The sequence below is a fragment of the Bombyx mandarina genome, chromosome 15, assembly GCF_030267445.1.
Source record: "Bombyx mandarina strain Sakado chromosome 15, ASM3026744v2".
In the NCBI taxonomy this organism is placed as follows: Eukaryota; Metazoa; Arthropoda; class Insecta; order Lepidoptera; family Bombycidae; genus Bombyx; species Bombyx mandarina.
In genome coordinates, this window is record NC_143221.1 from 17,654,542 (window position 1) to 17,673,529 (window position 18,988).

The window sequence follows — 18,988 nt, forward strand, 5'->3', positions numbered from 1 at the left end:
GTGGGCCTTGAGCTCGTCCACCCAACTGTACAATAAAAATAATAATGAAAAACCAATTTGGATTTAGGCTTTATGTTTCAATGACAATGGCGACGTTGACGTTACGATTTCTATGGGCTCAAAGCACGCTTGCAATACGCCCTACCTTATTATTCCTCGTTTTTCATATATGTTACTAACCTAAATTATACTGCACTGATATGAATTACGGTGTGTGGGACGGCCACCTTTCAGACGGACCGACGACCTTGTGAAAATCGCTGGGTCACGTTGGATGCAGGTGGCAATAGTCCGGCCGCACTGGATATCAATCGGAGAGGTCTATGTTCCGCAGTGGACGGTGGACAGGCTGAGATGATGATGATAAGAAATTTAAAATCAAAAATTTATCCGGATTAACATTACGTCGATCCGATGAAGAAGTCAAGCAAATTTGTTGCATGTGACACGTATGTGGTGCTTGCATTCGATACGTCACGCCTACCATTGTCGCCTACAAAGGACAAAAAAGGAAGAAATCCCTTTTTTATGAAGTACCCGATATAAAATATACTAAAACAAATGTCATATTGAAAAAATCTAAAACAAGAATTTGCTGGGATACACATAAAATATATTATGCAAGGTATCCATACGCTACAAGAAATTTTTGAGTTTTGAGTAAAAAAAATATTGCAAATTTTTAAAGTAAGAACAATAAGCCTCGTCAATAGCTACGGAATAAATAAAATCGAAATATTTTTTACGGACAAAACAGAAAACCATATTTAACCTGATTGTCAATTAAAAAAAACACAATATTCATTTTTTTTGGTAACGCTAAAATTCGACAGTTTTTTTTAAATAAATAAAAGATATGAATAAATTCGGTTGAAAAAGAAAAATACATTTATCTGTTATGTATTTGCGTATTTTAACATACATAAAAACCGCCTACATACATAAAAACCGTCCATATGAAATTCATATTCTATGAGACATTTTTCGCACAATAATAACACTCGGATTCTTTAATCTAACATGAATACTTTTCTGGTCATAACATGAATAATGAATATATCCATATTTTCACGGGAAAAACTTCGCCATTTCCCTCGAAGGTCCTGCTGGATCAATATTTAATATCTGCCGGCCTTAGGACTGATTCATCAGGCTGAATATTCTTTGGAAAAGCTTAGTATAAGAGAGTGGAATGTGATTATTACAGTAAGTTTATTCATTTGACAATTTTCTGTTACAAAAAAACTGCTACCTCTGAATACTTTCTTCAATTAATGTTAATGAAAAATGTATTGCATTATTCTAGGAATGACCCAGGATATTGGTTTTCTTCTGAGACCTTCAGCGCTTCAAGAAGGAGAAGCATCGCTTGCTGAATATCGGGCGCGAGACAAAAAAAGAATCAGCATTTATTAAGACTCCGTAATTTCATATAAACAATTCACAGCTCCTATACTAGCCGTCCCTTCCACGAATATTTCATGACTCGACCCCAAAAGGGACAGATTAATTCACGAGAAGACTCTCCGAAAGGGCACCGCCTCCTTTGATTAGTAAAACGTCTTAAGGTAAAATTGGTTTTGTGATCATTTTTGGGCTCCGACACCTGGGCTGGTAAGTGATCAACGTCCAATCTAACCATTTGGAACGGATACGTCTGGTCAAACATTTAAGGGTTATTTGTGGACGGCTAATGGTTTATTTCAACCTTGCACAGAGAGAGGCAATTCACAGTGCTCTAAATTATATAATATGAATTCTATCGCAATCTATTGTTTTGCATATCTATCCCAATATGGCATATAGATTTTTAAGTTATTCTCTTAATTTTTTTTTTTTTTTTATTGCCTAGATATGTGGACGAGCTCACAGCCCACCTGGTGTTAAGTGGTTACTGGAACCCATAGACATCTACAACGTAAATGCGCCACACACCTCGAGATATAAGTTTTAAGGTTTCAGTATAGTTACAACGGCTACCCCACCCTTCAAACCGAAACGCATTATTGCTTCACGGCAGAAATAAGCGGGGTGGTGGTACCTACCCGTGCGGACTCACAAGAGGTCCTACCAGCAGTAAATATATTATATAAATTTTATAGAAATATTGGTATTTTTTAGTTTGACTAAACAAAGTTTATAATACTTATGTAAGATTGGTAAGAACGGAAGGTATGAAAAGAGTGTGGATCGGAGCGTTAAAACGTGAGTGAGAGAAAACGGAATGAAAGGGAGAAAAGAATGACAGACAGAATGAGAGAGAATTGGAAGATGGCGAAGACGGTTAAAAAATGAGAAAGGCGTAATAAAAGTGTTAATTTTTTTTTTTATTATTATTATAAAAGAAGATTTTGGAACAGTGGAAGTTTTATTTTAAGTGCTGCGATCCCTATTCTATACTTATTATTACATTTTTATGCCTATTTCTGCCGTGAAGCAGTAATGCGTTTCGGTTTGAAAGGTGGGGCAGCCGTTGTAACAACTATACTTGAGACCTTAAAACTTATATCTGAAGGTGGGTGGTGCATTTACATTATAGATGTCTATGGGCTTCAGTAACCACTTAACACCAGGTGGGCTGTGAGCTCGTCCACCCATCTAAGCAATAAAAAAAAACTCAAAAAGTCTCAGATTTTAACTTTATAACGGCTGCTCTACGCATTACAGCTTCACGGAAGAAATAGGCAGGGTGGTGGTATCAACCCGTGCGGACTCACGAGATGCCCTACCGCTAATAATTATGCAAATTATAAATTATGCCACTTTTGATTTATATTACATGATGTTATTCCTTCATCGTGAAAGTCGTTCGATTTTGTTTAGTACGTATTTCACATCCGAAAATTTAGAACCTGCCTGCGGGATTCAACTTCAAAATATATAAAAAAATATTTACAATTGTCCAAAATTACCGATGCCAAATATCATAGATGTTAAGTGCTTGCTTTTATGTGTCTTCAACAAAAAAAAGTAATTAACACATCAGTGCGATTTCCAGAATTATACCCTAAACTAAATCATTCGCTTTCAGGGAAAAACCAAATAAAAGGCAATCCATTGACTCCAAAGAGTCGATTTTCTACAAAAGACATCTTTGATAAAAAAAACATTCGATTTTCCTTTTATTTTGTATTTCTTTTTTGAAAGTAGTTGTTGGCTTACAAATATAGATTTATTTACGAGTCGTTACTAGATCTAAAAGTATTGATGGTTATCACAAGTACATTAGGATTGCTGCTTACTTCTACCAATAGGGATACTTAAATAGGAAGCTGAGCACACAACGTACGTAGTTGGTACAAGAGTAACAAGAACAAAGTTTCACTTACATTTGAATTCAACTAATATCAATAATGGTAAGGATGTATTTATTGAAGAATTTACATGTGTTGTGGAGTTGGAACGTTTGCATACATTTGCCGCTGTTCCAACTGCATACACATTTGAGTTAACTTTTACGATATCGAAAACGTTAAAAAACTGGCGCTGACCTAATTATTAACTCGGGATAGAACAATAAATTCTTGCATTAGGTGAATCATGTGCAAGTAGTAGCAGCTAATTTAATTATTTTTCACGAACATTCACAGATTGGTCTAAAATCCAAAAGCCTGTAGGCCGTAGCGTTTTTAAGGGACCTTTTCATTCCTCGATGTTTTATCAGAAGTTAACAAAATATGTTTCAAAAGATTCAAATTTATTTCCACGAGATCATTAAATAAACATATTATCTCGAACAAATTAATGTATCTGAAGTTATGTATCCTTAATTAAGCTAACACGTACTTAACCCTATAATGCGTCGAGACGTTAATTAATTTCAACGCGCGAACGGCCCTCGAGACCGATACAGCTAACGGCGCAGAAGATACAGGACTATGTGAATAATTCTGTGTCCCAGGGATAATGCGATCATATTAAAAAAATAGGTACAGCCATATACGAGTATTATGTTGAAGACCACGGCGGGAGATTTCGGAATGATCTTATTATGTATTTGAATAATCAAAAGACTTGTGAAGAAGATACGAGAGACGGTTGATAATAGGATTTTTTTTATTGTTTAAATGGGTGGATGAGCCCAAAGCCCACCTGGTGTTGAGTGGTTACTGGAGCCCATAGACATCTACAACGTAAATGCGCCTTGAGGTATAAGTTCTAAGATCTCAGTATAGCTATAACGGCTGCCCTACCCTTCAGACCGAAACGTATTACTGCTTCACGGCAGAAGTGGTGGTACCTACCCGTGCGGACACACAAGACATCCTACCACCAGTAAATAATCTACCACTTACCACCACCAATAAATTTCCTTGCTTTGGATGTCCAAAATACAATTATTTACACATATCTGGTAGTGCTGATAACCCAATTACAATTGGATATAGGCAAGTCAAGCTAATCTAATAAATAATAAAATATTATAGCAATTTCATCAACTCTACCAACCCGAAAATAATACAAGAATATTATCTAAAAGGCAGTCGTTATTATGTATCAGCATTAGTCGAGCCTACATTTCTATTATGTCCGGATAATCCATGCGCCTGTAATTGTTGAAACGGCCACATATTCAGCCCATAATAGCTCCACCAATTACCAGATTATCCGTCTATTATGGACCAGGCCCCTTGATAAGTAGAAACAATGATCCGACTTGCAATTTTTTTGTGCAGTTAGCTTTAATTTCTTTGGTCGGTTTTTGGAGTTTACTCCTTTAGAATCGATTTACATATATAGGCCCGGGGTATGAAAATTATGGGGACCAAAATCGTACTAGCATGTCACACGAAATGCGTTATGCGCCTGATTGGCTCCTGATTGCGTGATGCGTGCGCGCGCCAATCAAAATCGTACTAGCATGTCACACGAAATGCGTTATGCGCCTGATTGGCTCCTGATTGCGTGATGCGTGCGCGCGCCAATCAAAATCGTACTAGCATGTCACACGAAATGCGTTATGCGCCTGATTGGCTCCTGATTGCGTGATGCGTGCGCGCGCCAATCAGGAGCCAACGCGCGGCCGCGTTATCGCAGGTGACGCCGGGCTGCTGCGCCGGCAGTCCGCCACAAAGCCTCGTACTGATCGCGCGTTTCTCTCATTATTGTATTTTCATATATTTGTTAGTCGTTTGTTTTGTGTCTCGTTAATTTGTTAATAATCTGTAGTGTATCGTGTTGTCGTAATATAGAACTATTTCTCGTATTGTTTCGTTTAATTTTTTATATCCAGTAAACTCCAGTCGTGCGTCGGAGCGGACACACACACTTTTTTATTATTATTTTGGTTACTTAATTTGAATGCATTTGCATTTAAGAGCTGTATAGGATTATTTGAGAAGAAATCGATAAAAACGTTTTGGTAATTTGAATGTTAAAGGACATTTTTTTAATCAGGCTTAAAATTTGTCAAAAAAAAAAAATGAAGTAAATTGAATACAAAAAATCAATTAATAGGAGTTGAACATTCTACGGCGCATTTTAATTTAATATCTACAAGTCTAGTATAGTATATTATTATTTAAGCTTTCAGAATTAACAATAATAATGTTTTGTAAAAGAAACCGGTATTGTTTTCCTACTACACATTCTCTATTAACAAAAACCTTCCTAAAGAAGAAGCATTTTCTAGAGAATATCCATCTAAACGAAAAAGTCTATAGAATCAAAATAAACAAGCCAAACTCAATTTTTCGTTTATCTTGTTTACTGAAATCTTACTTTTTGACAACCAGTCTTCGACCGACGCCTGATATCGTTTGCGAAGAGGGTATCCGTTTTACAAAATTTAATATCTTGCGTCTTGTTTACACGTATATAATCAACGTTTTTGCTATTTAAGACTCTTATTATATTTTATCTCTCAGATTACTATTGACAGTCTATTAATGGTGAACTTTTATTGCTGAATTGCTTTGGTGGAATTATTTTAAAAGTGATTTTAATGAGGTATGAAACCATTCAGAACGTTTGGAGTCTAAAAAATTTGTTTCAGCCTCAAAAATTATGTCAGTAACTATTAATTATATTTTTTATATTATATTTTGTAAATATGTATAAATTAGGAACAGCACGACATTTAAAAAAAAAACAAGCTGTGGCTAATACTTGTCGGTCTTTTTTTAGAATTGAAGGATTCTTGGTCGCCCGGAGGCCTTTCCAGTTTCACCAGGACAGGTTTCTTCTCGCTCTGAGATGTAATCGTAGAATATAGAGAAATAAAATTTAATATTTTCATAAACTACACACATTTTAATTCATTTCGCATTTAATTTAGTATTTTGTAAAGTTGTTTTAATTTAACTTTATCTAAAGCTAAATATTTGCTAAATTTAACCTCTTCTCGAAATTGATTATACATGCCTATAAAATAATAATAACGCTATTGCAACATGAATACTATTTAATGATGGCAAGGTGGTAAGAATCATGCTGTATATTTATTAAAACTAGTGGTTCCGCAGTAGTCGAAATTCGACTATAATTAATTGAAATAGTAAGTTCTTACACTACTATGATTCTATTTTCAAAGACTATTATACTTTTTTAATCACAAATTTCGCCAAGACTACACTATAGAAAAATATTAATAAAGACAAACAATATTTAATGTATTCTCAATTTGACCACAAACGTCAAGAACAAAAGTTTGACAATAAATAAATAGTTTGCATGCGTGTGTGCGTCAAATACATGGTAGTGTGCTTAATATTTTTTTTTATTGATTTCATGTATTTTTTAGGCATAATTATAAAAAAATATTAACATTTGGCACTCCTTCTCTATATTTTCTATAAGTGTGGGAAATTTCATAGTCCTCCGTCCGCGCAATTTTCGTAAAAAGGGATACAAAGTTTTTCCTTCACGTATTAATATATAGATTCTGAAATTTGCGAAAGACCTTGTAACCACAAACGTTACAAGTGAAGCCGGAATCGAATTGCTAACTCCATTATTGAATATTTAAATCTGGAGCACAAAAGTCAGTTCTCCGACTTTTTATCCCCGAAATGAATTATACGGGAGCGAGACGATCATTAATTCTGGGTCATTGTGTGAGCCTCCACCGTGGGGGGCTTTGACACTGAGGAGTCTTAAGTCACTGATGAATCAATTACAGATAGAGTGTGGTTAAAGCTGCTTGACAGTAAAGTAATGGGGTTCAGAAATTTTATTGCTCTCGTTAGTATAATACCAAGGCGTGGAGAAGTCCTTTTCAAACGAGGCTTGTGGGGAGTACTTAACGGTAAACAGCGGCTTGGCTCTGCCCCTGGCATTGCTGTAGTCCATGGGCGACTGTAACCACTCAGCATCAGGTGGGCCGTATGCTCATCTGCCAATAAGGGTAAAAAATATAATAAGTCGAGAGTGTGTGTCGTGGCTGAATCAATTGTGGTATCTAGCTTGGGTGGCTTTCGTGGGTTATTCGTGGGGATATCGTGGGTTTATGTTTGAAGCTTAGTAATTAATATTGGACGATAATGATCCGTGTTATCTTGCTATTCTTAATAGTGGGTTATTGTTGATCAATTTTCTCATTTAGTGATTCATCCGTCAGCGTTGTGGTTAGAAGAACAGGAAAAACGCTTTGCAGTACGATTTTGATTTCAACCACATGTCTAAGGTCGATGAATGGTGACATTCATGTTGTGGATTCTGGGCTCTTGTGACTATTTAAAGCCAGGTAGCCGTGAGCTCCTTCGCATAATAAATAAAAAGACACTAGGAAAATACTTTCTAATACATAAAATATGACTATAGCATATTTGTAAGAAACATTGAATCTAAAGCCAAAGTATATCTTAGTTTGATGTCACCAATGAATATGGGATTAATGAATCACTTTCAAGGGTCAAGGTCTCTGGTGACTGAAATTTGTCAACGTAAAGAGATGTTCACGGTTTTTTGTTGTGGAACTGACCTTAGTGGAACGGACGTTAGGGAGTTAGGGTAATTTTAATGTTACTATGGTGATCAATACTTAAATGCGTAAAACTTTTAACAGAAGAGCATTAAATTAAGAAAAACGGATTTAGTTTGAGCTGAAGCTTTTGGTCAATATACATTTATATTTTGTAACTAGCTGACCCGGCAGACTTCGTAGTGCCTCAATCGATAAATAAAACACCTAAACTTTTTATAAAATAAACTTAAAACAAACAAAAGGAATCCGTCCGACGTGGGACATATCAAAGGAAAAACATTTTTTTTCAAACCTTCTCTGGACTTCCACAAATAATTTAAGACCAAAAATCGGTCCAGCCGTTCTCGAGTCTTAACGAGACTAACGAACAGCAATTCATTTATATATATATATATAATAATATTATTATACAATGATATAATTGACTTTTACAAAAAACTAAGTATTTGCCAAAAATAAAGAGATATTCATAAAATAAAGCATAACTACTAAATAATAAATAACTGAATAAACTATACGAAAGAAAACTAATTCGGTTGACAGAAGAAAGTTGTTGTTTCCTCTATGTAAATATAATAGATATTATATAGATGGAGAAATATGTATAGTTTTAAGCAACCTCGCAACAAATATTTAGATTGTTTCCTTGCTGGTCACTGGTTGGCTATTGTATGGTGACTATAGAATAACTATTGGGAAAATAAATCTTGTTCAAGTTAGCAAAGTATCATTTATATTACTGATTACAAATGAAACTCTTGATAATTATTATACTCGTAATTAGATTCTGCGTCAAATGATATTCTACAGTAAAATTTTGACATAATTATAATTTACATTAATATAGCTAGTACATGAGCACTTAGTGTGCAAAAGACTTTGATTTGACTTTAATATTCATAATGATGAACGATCTTTCAAGTCACGTCAATTAGCCTCTCTATGATCTAAGAGTGGATTATTTGGAATTTAAAGTAAACGCAGGTGAAAGACTGTTAGTAAAAAACTGATTAATTCTTTTACATCCTATTTATACTATATAGCTATATTCTACAGAAAAAAAGATGTGTGGTGTCGTGGGACAGCGGATAAGAACGAAGTTCCTTAATAGAAAAATATTAATTTTAAGTTCTATTCGAGGTATAAAGAAAATAAAACTGGAGGTTTCGCAACAATCCACGGTCATTCGGTAACGTGCGAACTTATTGTGGTACACTTCATTCACGGTTGTTTGCATAAGAGTCAGTGTATTGCGCAAACGAACGCTCTGAGATCGTGGTCAATTAATGATAAAAAATATGTTATTTTTTGTACGTTATTACAAAGTTAAGTTGTACACTGTGTGCATTACTAATAAAAATCTTACGTTACGGAAGTTTTTTCCCGGTTAGGATACCCCTCCGCATCGTCACATAAGGAACTTCTTTCCAAAAATTAGGCGAGTGACAAACAATATTTTCTTGCATATGTACCTTTATGATTCTTTGAAAAAAATATGTGTGTGTTCAAGTTACACACGGTAGAAGTGAAACTTGTAAAATATAAAAATAATCGCAAGGGTCAACCACTCCGCAGTGCAATGGAGCAGCCGCACCCCGGGGGAACCGCATGATCACGGTATCCCGACGCCTGGTAGGTATAATTTAGCAAGAAAAATACGAGAATGTCTATCAACTGTGTAACATCTCGTCACCGCGATTCAGGAATTGTTGAATTTACGTGCAGCAACATCTGTTGATAACAAACTAAATAGAAATAAAATAAACATGGTGCGTAACGGAAGAAATTAAGATGGCGCGTAACCGAAAAACGTTTCATACGTTTTTTCTTCCCTACGTCGATAAAGAAGTTTCACTTCAATAATCGCTTTAGATATAAGACCCATAAACTGTTTCAAAATTTTTATCTATATATTAATACGTGAAGCAAAAACTTTGTATCCCTTTTTACGAAAATTGCGCGGACGGAGGAGTATGCAATTTTCCCACACTTATAAGAGATTATAGAGAAGAAGTGCACAATGCTAATATTTTTTTAAAATAATGCATAAAACATACATTAAATCAATAAAGAAAACATTACACACACTACATACCATGTATTTGACGCACACACGCATGCATACTATTTATTGTCAAACTTTTGTTCTTGACGTCTGTTGTCAAGTTGAGAATAGATTCAATATTGTTTGTCTTTGTTAATATTTTTTATAGTGTAGTCTTGGCGAAATTTGTGAATAAAGAAGTATAAAATACAATCATAATAGTGTACAAGCTTACAATTCCAAATAATTATAGTCGAATTTCGACTACTGCGGGACCTCTAGTTTATATAAATATCACAATATTCAGATGTCGGCGAATAGCACCCCAATTATTTGTGGCGAACACGTAAATTGTTAAGTATTCGAAACGTCGTTAATAATAATAATAATATAATATAAACATTAAATAATGCAAGACTAAATAAAATAATGCTGAAATTAAAATAATATTTATATGTATTAAAAAAAAAATCTCTCTATCTCAATCGACATGCGAATGTTTTGTTGCTATGGGTCAACGTGAGAATGACATAGTTGTCACTACACGTAAATAATACAAAGTGGACGTATGTAATGCATCTTGGGACATGAGTTCAGATTGTCAGCAATTTTATTACAATAAATTGTGCTCTACATTCAAATTCGTTTGCATGAATTTTCATCAGAGATACGAAAGATATTAGGATAACTTGTTTTGAATCAATGGATACCCAACTAAATAACATAGTCGTAAATTAGAATATAATATTGACATAGATATCACTTAGGAAATTGCCTACGGATTAATATTTAGAAATCTGCAGTCTGGAATCAGACATATCTAGTTAAGATTAGCTTAAGCAGTAAATTTAGAATCGACTATGAATATTTTAACTTGCCACCAAAATGAGGTTAATATCTCAATTTTATTGCATAATGGTTATCTTACTATTCAAAACGGAATGTTTGAGAGCTTTACGGTATAAATAGAATAGTGGTACTTATTAGTACGGAATACGGATATACAGTGCGATGACTGATATTTATTTTTTGACCTGCTATTAAGTGGTTACCAGATCGTATAGACATCTACAACGTAAATGCCACCACATACCTTAAGATATGAGTTCTAAGGCCCCAGTTTTTACAGTACAACGGCTGCCCCACCCTTCGAACCGAAACACATTACTGCTTCAGGGCAGAAAGAAACAAGGCTGTGGTATCCCATGCGGACTTACAACACGTCCTACCCACCAGTAATTACGCAAATTATAATGTTACGGGTTTGATTTTTGTTACATGTTTTTCCTTAACCGTGTAAGTCAATCGTGAACATTTGTGAAGTACGTAGTTCAATATTAATATTGGTACTTGCCTGCGGGATTCGAACACCGGTGCATCGCTAGATACGAATGCACCGGACGTCTTACCTTTTCGGCTACGATAACTTCAACAATGATTATGTTTAAAATGCAAAACAGAACCTCATAATTTAATTTGACGCGCTTCGTCCTCACTCAATTTATCTTTCAACAGTCCATTCCATAGCCTAGATGGCAAGCGTAAAACGTAACTCAGAGCTGTCATTTGAAACAATTACCAAAGCGACAATTACAGGAATATGTCCCGTCGGTAACGCGACCACGTTTTACGAGCGGTTTTACATGGCGCTATATAAACGTAAGTTATATATTTTATTGGAAAATTAACGGTTTAATGTGTGCGTCGAGTGAGGAAATTGATTTCAAAATTGCATTGCGTTTTCAAACAAGGTCTCATCTTCCTTAGTTCTATAGTGAATAGTTTTATCATAGCCATCATCGAAGATAGCGGCATCTACGCATATACTATGATCTAAGCCGTTTCTTTTTTGTGTCGAAAACAAAAAACATGGTGCGTGTACTTATGTACGCGCGTAAGAAGTTATACTTTATTTTTATTAAATTTATTTCTTTTTTTTTTAAGTATTAAATAATTATTAATAATAAATATTTAACGTTAATAATTTAAAAAATTAATGCTAATAACACTTTTTTTACGAGTGTACATGCGCGAAAGTTCACCTGCGGCTATATTCAGACTCGCCAAGTTACGTCGGTCGTATTGTAATGAGCGATTTAGTGGGTAGCTTCATTCTGTTAATTTTGTGTCACGGTGCGAGCGCATCGTAAAATCACTGTCATCAATTTTTCATAACACCCCTAAAGACGTATAACTTCAATAAATAAACCATAAAATAAATAAGCCAATGCTGACTAAAACCATCAATATAAATATATAATATAATAAATACAGTGTAGATTTGACTTGCAATATATAACCTATTTATTTGCCACTCGAAGTAAGGTTTTAAAAACTTCGCTTAGAAACTTTTTGAAGCAAATAACACGAAGCGTAGTCAGTAGTCTGGACAGAAGTGTACGCGTTTGGTATACTGCCAATTTGTTGATTAAATTTTATCTATATCAAATGTGTGAAAAAGTGTTTCTGATGTTTCATTTTTAAAAAAAATCTAATTTGACGACCTCATTTTTGACAAATGAACTGTGTGCATTAAATTTACGATTTTTAATTAAAATCTTTAAATCAACTCAAACCTCCCTATAAATACTAAAAAAATATATTTTTCAAAATATGTACGTACCATACTTTTTAATTAAAAACAAATTTTATTTAGTCTACAAATCATTTTTTGAATTGCTTGTACAACTTTCGCGTAAATCAAATGCTTAATGAAAACGAACGATGGAGCTTTTGTATTAAATCAAAGCTTAATCTAATTTAAGTGCTAGATTCAAGAGGAAATCGATGGTAGTGCTTTACTATCTTAGCTTTATACTTTTAGATTCTACGTGCAGATCTGCGGAATACGATTTTCTGGTGCATTGATTTGTTACCAAACATAGATTCCAGCGTGGGTAGTAAAATGGCTGATTAGATATAAGCTCATGTCTCAATGTGGGCGGTAATATTCAAGTTATAAGCACGGCCTTTGATATCAACCTTGGCATGAGACAACACAACATCAAAACGTCATTTTTTTTTATTGCTTATAATAATATATGTGGACGAGCTCATAGCCCACTTGATATTAAGTGGTCACTGGAACCCATAGACATCTACAACGTAAATGCGCCACCCACCTTGAGATATAAGTTCTAATATCTCAGTGTACCTATAGTTACAACGGCTGCCTCACCCTTCAAACCGAAACGCATTGCTGCTTCACGAAAGAAATAGGCAGGGTGGTGGTACCTACCCGTGCGGACTCACAAGAGGTCCTACCACCAGTAGCCTGATCATGATAATGATGATGCAACAATTATATTTTACGTCTAAAATTGTTTTATCTTTGTCTTGTTCTTTTAAGATTACTGTGAAAATCACAGAGCGGATGCCACCACGTTTCTTCTGACGAAATATTGAGATCTCAATTTACTCTTACAATACAGAAGTATTAGGTTCTATTAATTCTACTGATATGATCTTATCTGATATATTCATATAATCTCTCTGATGTGATACATTATCTAATATAATGATATAATCTCTCTATTAGTATCCTTACTATGTTTCACTTAGCTCCCTAATTTATATTTTCGTGAGTTCGTATCGTGAATTTTAGTGAGGCAATCTGTACATAATATGGGTATCGGCTGCCTATTTCTGATACAGAGAAGCCAATTGCTCGTTCCAGTATGAAGGGAATCGTTGTACTTGTTGTCGTTGTGAATTTTTTTTTTTTTTTTCTTCCCTACCTAAGCTGATAGCCTTGAGAGGCTATTTCAGCGTAACCGTGGCTAGTAGGTGAGCTCACGGGGCTCAAACCTCATGACGTTGCTAACACGAACCCTAGCAAGAGCCGTGCTTCGCAGAATCTACCACCGGATCGGAAACGTGACCCACTGAGAAGATCTGGCGAGAAACTCAGTGGGCTGTGTCTGAGAGTTAATTTACTCGTCGAGCCCTTCGTCGCAAGCGACGGGTTCGACGAGAACGGTGACCGGTGCTTGAAGTACCTAAAAGCACCGCTAGTGGATCGGGAGGATCCGAGATGACGTGTTTGGGGCGACGTCGACTGCTTTCCATTCTGTCCGCAGGATCGGGAATGGTGAATTTAAGTTTAAGCTTTGACCTTTTATGCCTGACTAGCTAAGCAGCGGCGATCGTGCTCTCTGAACTAGATGCATCGTAATCATTTATTCACGCCAATAAAAACGTCGTCTTGTATTCTAGTTGTTATGAATTAATCATAATATGGAGGAGGCGGGATTAATTTTATTCAACTTTACAGCTCTTGAGTTATTTGAATTGAGTAAACTTAGTTGAAGTTCAATTAAAAACATAATTAATTTAATCAGATAGTAACTTACATATATGTGTGAGTGTGTGTGTGTATGTGTACATGGTATTTATTCAACTGTGCAGTAGTTAATTTTTTTTCTGTATGCACCTGTTTTGAATTGCAATCCAGATTGTTATGTTAAACATTTAAACTTATAATATCTATGTCAATAAAAAATATCAATAAAAAGAAAAAAAATGTTTATACTGATAACAAATAAAACGCACCTTTAATTACAAAGATAAATGTCGCGTATTAAGCGACATGTCGCGTATTAAGCGAAATGTCGCTTAAACCAAATAGCTTTTCACCATTGAATGTATTTAAATTGATGATAATATTATTAGCTTTATGAAAAATTAACGTTCTAATTATTTACTAGTGATCCTCTGGTAGTTGAAAGTCGACTATAATTAATTGAACATTATTGTGGTTCTATTGTCAAAGACTATATATTTTATTATACTAATATAATCACAGATTTCGCCAAGGCTATACGGCTACACTATAGTGATGATATTAAAGATTAACCAATACCAATCTATTCTCAATTTGACCACAGACCTTAAACAATAAAAAAAGTTTGACAATAAACAAAAGAGTATATATACGTGTGTGTGTCAAATACATGTTAGTGTGTGTAATGTATTTTTTTAGTGATACAATGTATTTTTTATGCCTAATTTAAAAAAAAACCATCCTGCGCTCCTTCTTTATATTCTCTATAAGTGTGGGGAATTTCATACTCCTCGGTCCGCGAAATTTTCGTAAAAACGGGGTACAAAGTTTTTGCTTCGCGTATCAATATATAGATGTTTAAGCATCAACATTAATTGCTTATATTTACTTTTGAAATAATATATTAAATTTTGTAATATGTGAGTGAAATAAATAAATAAATGAACAATATATTTTCAGTTATTTTTGTTCTATATTTTTATTGCCGGTAATGTGATTCAAATTGTAAGCCTCTAAATGTTTAATTTATCAAGCGGTATTCAGTTATCGTGGGAATAGATTATCATAAATGGGAATGAGAGAGAATACGAATAAATTTCTCGTATGGGACTTTTTTTTTTATTGCCCTTGCAGGCAGACGAGCGTACGGCCCACCTGGTGGTGAGGGGTTACCGCCACCCATGGACTTCAGCAATGCCAGGGGCAGAGCCAAGCCGCTGCCTACCGCTAAAAATAAGCTAAAAATAAATAATACCTGAATTAAGAAGCGTGAATCATTAAATTATAATGTCGGAACTTATTTTTTTCTATTTTCTTCTACATCTACACGAGCGTGCAATCCACAGTCACACATCCAAACACTATTTAAGGCTTTAAAAACCATAGATTGGGGGAATCGGATCACTTTCCAAATCCAATACAAATTTTGTACAGTTCATTACAAAATATACACAAAAACTGAAAAAAACTAGCTTGACCCGATTCACCTTGGCTTTGGTGGGAATCAGGCTACGTATGTGGATAATAGAGTTTTTACGATAGGACTGGCACTATTTAGTTGTTAGGAAGGTACCTAACTTTAGGTAATTAACTTTTTAATATATTTAATGAGTTACAAAACTTTGATGACTAAATTATACTATTTAATATTCTTAAACACTAAATAAAAGTCATTTTCACCTCAACAAAGCTAAATCTAACAACTGAACAAAAGTATTGTGACATCCCAGATTTGTCCCTATTCTAACTCTGGTATCTATTCCCCCCAATCTACTGTAATGATGTTTAATTGCAAAATGTTTAAGCAATGTACAATTTTTAATCATATCCATTATAATCTGGTGATTAATTAATACTAGGTGCATGGTGACCTTAAAACCTATTAATGCAATCAAACGGAAATGTCGATCGCCCTGACGCATGAGAAGGAAATCCAAATGGAGGATTATTACTTTATTGAGATTCTCTATCAATCCGCCGGAATGCTTCATCCTAGACATTCAGAATGGCGACAATTAAGCTCGTCAGTTCAATCTTACTACGACCTCGTTCAGCCCATAGTGTGGCTCATACCCATAAGCAATGATAGGTATCTTAACATGTCATTGTACTTATTGTAGAATTGTAATAAAGTAACAGCAGCCTTATCTGCGGCTGTAGGTTTGGACCAAACATATACCCATATAATATAGTACCAAAATCCAAATTTTTTTGGGTTGAAGAAGCGATCTCTTAATATATGTTTTCTGAAATTATACCCTATTTTGGATTTATGAGTCTGTCATTAATTAGTCTTATGAAATTATATTCCTTGTTGATCCCTCGTGACCTTCAAACTCAATTAAAACATAAACAAAATACAACTTACCATCAGAAAAAATATCCTTGGACAATCAACAACAAAACCACAAAAACACTAACCGATCCATTGCACACACACACGCACATGAAAATCACAAGTTTTACTTTCGCATACACAACTAACAGTCACGTGGAAAATCCTTAATAAATCTAATGCGTTCGAAAGATTAAATTTGATTTATTATTTAGATGCAGTTACGCGGGTCGAGACTATAACGCGATACGGCAAGGCGCGCCGCTTCACTGACGGCGTTTGACTGGGAAAACCTTTTTGCGCATGTCTGTCCGCGCATCAAACGAAAGGGATGAGTGGCGCGTGACGATTGTACGCGACTGTACCCGAACTTAGTAACGCGAACGTTTTCTACCTAGTTAACGCTTTCATCGCGATGTCCTTCTAAAAATTTTTATATTTCTGATAGGCTCTGACAGAATAGCGTGTTAATGGAATGATCAGAGATTGCCGTAGCATTATTATGTTATGTGGGCTGCGTTTTTATTTTCAAATAATAAAAAAAAATGTGCCAATAAAGCAACCAATTTTGGCTAAGATTCTCTCGATCCTCAACGCAGTTAGTAGAACTGATAGCGTTTACTCATATTTGCCTATTCAGTTCCTAGATTCAGAAACAAATTAACAATTGACTGATTAAGCTCAATTTCTATTGCTTCTCTTCTTCTATATCGTTCCTTCACTGCTGAGGATCGCGACCACATGTGACGTTCTTCCACTGTGTTCGATCATGGGTGGCATGGCCCGCATTGTACAGACTACCACCATTCTATTGCACACAATTTCTATTGCACATAGGTAATAATAATATACTTATATTATTATTTTTTAGATATGTTATGAATATAAACGTTTTTTCTTTTTTATATTTTGGAACGAAGTTCCTTATAGGACGATGACGGAGGGGTACCCTAACCGGGGAAAAACGTCCGTAACGTAAGAGTTTTATTAGTAATGCACACAGTGTACGACTTTACTTTGTATAATAGCCGGCAAACTTCTTGAGCATTTGTTGACGTAGTGGGGGTAAGTTTGGGCATGGTACACTCACGTGCAAAAACATTATTTACTCTGCGTCATAATGCAATTAAATTATTAAAATCAACATATGTATTTATTTATATATTTATTAGAACATCAACAAAAAATATAGGTTAATAATTGTAATAATTTAATCTTGGGGTAAAATAGATATTCCTTCTATTAAGTCAAAACTAGAGCTGTTGCCAGGTCTTCGTTCAGTTGAAGCGAAGCTGGTATTTGTAATTTTTTTTTCGTTATCATAATCTTGACCATCATCATCATCACTGTTTTCATCACCCGAGTCGCCATCATCGTGATAAGTGGACATAGGGTTCATCGGTGTAGTTTACGACTCGGTCGGTTCGATCTTCTTTTTTGTCTATAATTAATTATTTTTTGAAAATATTCGATTCGTAGTAATCGAATGTTACTTTTTTCAATTACTAGCTTCCGATTATTTTCTGTTTTTTTTTCCATCTGAAGCCTAGCTCTTTCATAATTCGTCGTAAACTTCATTCCGAGCCATTAAAATGTATATCTTCTTTAAAATTTTCGAAGCCTTTCTACGGTACGGAATTTCGCTGCTTGTTATGTAGTTATTATGATTACATCTTTTTATTACAGATTGAGCGAAACTATCCATTTCGGTAACTTTCTTCTTCCCTGATCTTTTCTTACCCGGAGTCCCAAACACGGCGAGCAAGCCAGAGCCTTTAGCTTCGTTAATAATGCACCTAACAGTACTCACTGATGTTTTTGTTGCTTCCGAAGTCTGTTTTACTTTTTTCATATCATTCTTCCCCTGTTTTATAATGAAGCAATATACGTCGTACACAATTTTTCTACCCTTTCTTTTGAATACTACACCAGTTTGTCGCGGCATAGTGTATTTTTTATAAAAAATCAACAAACACTCAACAAATAGCAATGGCAACAAAGTCAACAAGCAATTATAACAAATAACTTAACGATTAATAATGATAGACTTTTCACTGTACGCAAGCGTACTTTTGGGAGCAAGCGGAACGAGGGTGCGGTGCGGGGCGCAAGGTTCGACTGATCTACCAATAACGCGTTCGATACGATTTCCCCTGCCGTCGTGCCTTACCCTCACCACCAAAGTGATCTAAAATTCGGTTCTGCGCAGTCAAGGTCATTTGCTCAAGATGTTTGCCGGTTACTATAATAACGTACATAAAATAACATATTTTTTTCATTCATTGACCACGATCTCAGAGTGTTCGTTTGCGCAATACACTAACTTTTTTATTATTTTTTTATTGCCCTTCTAGGCAGACGAGCACACGGCCCACCTGATGGTGAGTGGTTCCGTCGCCCATG

The 18,988-nt window shown here is 35.0% G+C and overlaps 1 protein-coding gene across 2 annotated transcripts in view; it reads right to left on the reverse strand.

The window, feature by feature from the left end:
• Positions 1-16,848, reverse strand: part of LOC114247199 (neuroligin-4, Y-linked-like) — a 66,679-nt gene extending 49,831 nt beyond the window's left edge. For both annotated transcript variants that reach the window (XM_089733069.1, XM_089733071.1), the window contains exon 1: positions 16,619-16,848. The gene's annotated coding sequence lies outside the window, so the exon portion shown is untranslated. The remainder of the gene's footprint in view (positions 1-16,618) is intronic.
• Between the last annotated feature and the right edge of the window lie 2,140 nt (positions 16,849-18,988).